Genomic DNA, 3777 nt, shown 5'->3' on the forward strand with positions numbered 1-3777 from the left:
GAGAGCAATCCTCCCACTCGGGGGCTTAGCTGCAGTCCAGTACTCGCCTAAGTTCTCCCACCTAGAGACTTAGCTGCAGTCAGGCACTCGCCTAAGTTTGAAAAAACCCTACCGAGTGGAGAGCAATCCTCCCACTCGGGGGCTTAGCTGCAGTCCAGTACTCGCCTAAGTTCTCCCACCTAGAGACTTAGCTGCAGTCAGGCACTCGCCTAAGTTTGAAAAAACCCTACCGAGTGGAGAGCAATCCTCCCACTCGGGGGCTTAGCTGCAGTCCAGTACTCGCCTAAGTTCTCCCACCTAGAGACTTAGCTGCAGTCAGGCACTCGCCTAAGTTTGAAAAAACCCTACCGAGTGGAGAGCAATCCTCCCACTCGGGGGCTTAGCTACAGTGCAGTACTCACCTAAGTTCTCCCAAACACATCTCAATCCTCAAGGACGGCGAGGGGCAGGTCGACTGCCACCTTCTCCTAGAGAGCTTCGCCACAAATACAATGTGCGCTCCGTCCCACTCTGCAGTAACAGGGTGTGGGTCGACCGCCGCCCGCCCCTGGGGAGCTTCACCACAAATACAAGGCATGGGTCGACTACTTCCCCCTCCTTCGGAGCTGTGCTGCGAATACAGAAAGTTGTCTCGAATAAAGGTTGGGTTCACTCAGCAGGAGATTCATAAAGATATTCAACGGTAAACCGAGTTCAGATAAAATCCTAAAGATTCTGGATCACGGATCGAGGTACTCGGGCATGCGACCTGAAAAAGTTTAACGGTTACAAAAACCACTCGGCATTCCAAGGCAAATTTAAGGTGGGACATAAGAGTTTGTTCACTCCGCGGGAGGAGGGCTGGCAGGCTCGACGAACTCATCCAGGTCGACGCCGTCGGCTATCTGAGTGGCTGCAGCGATGAAAGTCTCCATAAAGGTTCGGAAGTCATGCTTCTGGGTGTTGGCGACCTTGATTGCTGCCAGCTTGTCTTGTCGCACCTCCTTGCAGTGGACACGAACCAAAGACAGAGCCACATCAGCGCCGCACCGAGCAGAAGACTTCTTCCACTCCTGCACTCGGTCAGGGATTCCGTTAAGACGAGTCATCAGAGACTCGAGATCATTTTGGAGCGTAGCCTCTGGCCAAAGTGCCGGGTCGATCCGTGACATGGCGACCTTCAGTCGAGCCAAGTAGTCCACGGCACCGTCAATGCGAGATTCCAGTCGGAGCAAATTCATGGCAGCTTCATCTTTCATGGGAGAGTTGATTGGATCCAAACCTGGTTCAATCTGCCCAGTCTCCTCTTCAAAGTTCTCGCAAAACTCTGCATTCACGATCCAAGAATAAGTCAATTTTCATACACTGAGTCGACACAAAAAAATCAGTCGGAACTAAATGTGCACCTTCAAGCTTGATATACAACTTCTTGGCAAGGCTCCTCAAGTAGCTCTCCAGATCGTCCCTCCTGCGAGAAATGCCTTCCATCTTTTCGTTCAGGTTGAGGTTATCCTTCTTCCAGCGTGTACACTCCCTGTTGGCTTCATTCAGAGCGGTCTTCAGCCTGGTATTCTCTTCTTCTAACTGGCCGACCGAAGCCAGCTTCTGTTCGGCCAGAGCAGTCTTGTCGTCAGCCTCCTTACGGGCAGCAGCCAAGTCCTGATCCTTTTTCGCCAGAGCTTCTCTCAGTTTTTCTGCAAAGAAATGATGATTGATTCGGAAATAGCAGAAGGGTACTCAAGCCTAAAACTAACTAGTCGGCAAAATAATCTTACCTACGGCGCCGTCTCTGGCCTTTTGCAGCTCTGTCCTGGCCAGCTCCAGATCAAGGTTCAGTTGAATCTGCTGCTTCTCCAAGTCAGCAAAGCGAGCTCCAAGATCGCAAGATTTCTGAAGTCAAAGGGGAGAAGTTATTTTACAGCGAAAAACAACAACGGCAATAAATACTAAGACTACGGTCGACTGCCAGCAGTCCACCATAGCCTCGGGGACTACACCCAGTGGGTGCACTTAGCGTGCCCCCACCGGTTCTGACCCCACTCGACCGGCACGCCGAAGTCGAGTCCAAAAAAAAGAGAGAAAGAACTCAGACTACAGTCGACTGCCAGCAGTCCACCGTAGTCTCGGGGACTACACCCAGTGGGTGCACTCAGCGTGCCCCCACCGGTTCTGATCCCACTCGACCAGATCGAGTGGAAGAGACAAACTATACATTCGACAAAATACTAAGACTACAGTCGACTGCCAGCAGTCCACCGTAGTCTCGGGGACTACACCCAGTCGGTGCACTCAGCGTGCCCCCACTAGTCCAAGAATTCAATCGACGCACCCAGTGGGTGTGCAGATGCAAAGATTTTTGGAAAGACTCTTCAGGTAGCATATCCTAACAGAACAAGCGGCAACCAACTAACCTGAACGTTGCTCTGGAGGGCCGAGATGGCATCATAGGCGGCTTGGCTGGCGTCCCGCACCGCCTTCATCTTCTCCATCATAATGCCCGCTTGACGAATGGCTTCCCTAGCAGCATTCACCTCGTCCTCCGGGACACGATGGGTCGCAAAAATTGAAGGCGGGTCGACAGGGGCCTGAGCAGTTGATGAAGAAGGCAAAGCACTCGACAGCGGCTCAGCGAAGGTAACAGGACCCTGATTGACGTCGCGAGTGTCCTGAACAACTGGTTCCGCCCTCGGCGTCGTCTGTAGCGCCCCGCTTGCAGGATCTCGCCTGTTCTTCCTTGTCAAAGGCCTCTCGGGCTCTCCTTCATCATCAGGGAGGTCAATAATGTTGGGAGATGTGCAAGGTTCAAATTGCCAAAAGCACGTCACCCAGTGATGCACGATACAATTGAATCGACCAAAAAAAGATAGTATGGCAGAAATCATACCCGGATTAGAAGTGACCGCATCCTCCATCACCTCATCATCATCCCTGTAAGCTGAGGTTCCGGAAGTGGCAGCGCTAACAATTCCAAAATTCGTCTAGTTAAGACAAGAAAAACAAACAGGGCGGAGCGTCGAGTGAATACAAGGAGAGACACTCACGCGGAGGCGACAGGGATATCGATCTTGATCTTTGGCAGCGCCTTCCGAGTCTTCGGCTCTGCAACTTTGGGGTGCTTTGGCGCCTTCCCAGTCGGAGTTGGTGAAGAGATCCGAGGGCGCTTCGAAGACTGACCAGCCGGAGCAGTTGCCTTGTCGCGAGCACTCGGCCGTTCTTGGTCAAGCTTGGATCGTCTCTCCCTGCGAGGAGGCGACTCGACTTCTTCTCCAGCGCTTGAGTCGTCGCTCCCTCTGTCCCCTTCACCATCGGAAGCCCCCTCGCCGCTTTCGCCGCCACTCGCCTCGCCTTCCAGAGCTTGCTCTTGCTCCCCGTTGGGCATGGAATACATTTCAATAATGGCCTGAAAGAAAGCAGGGAGAACAAAGTCAGTCGACGTAATACAGACGGCTGCGCGAGTGAACTCAGATTACAAGCAAAAACTCAGAATCAGACCTGCTCGGGTGCGTGGGACTGGTCGAATGGAGGGACTCTCCTGGCTCCCCTGGGATTGTCCTTATTCCCGGTAATGCCAGACAGCCACTTCTCCAGCGTGTCGTCGTCGACCTCCTCCGGGTGGATCCGAGTGGAGTCTTCAAGACCCGAATACATCCGCATCGGATGGTCTCGGGCTTGGAGAGGCTGGATGCGCCGCTGAAGGAAGACCTCCAAGAGATCCATACCAGTGAGCCCGTCGCGAATAAGCTGGACCACTCGGTCGACCAGCACCTGCACGTGCTCCTTCTCCTCCGGGAGCACCTT

Source organism: Triticum urartu, chromosome 3 (genome assembly GCF_003073215.2).
Source record: "Triticum urartu cultivar G1812 chromosome 3, Tu2.1, whole genome shotgun sequence".
NCBI lineage: Eukaryota > Viridiplantae > Streptophyta > Magnoliopsida > Poales > Poaceae > Triticum > Triticum urartu.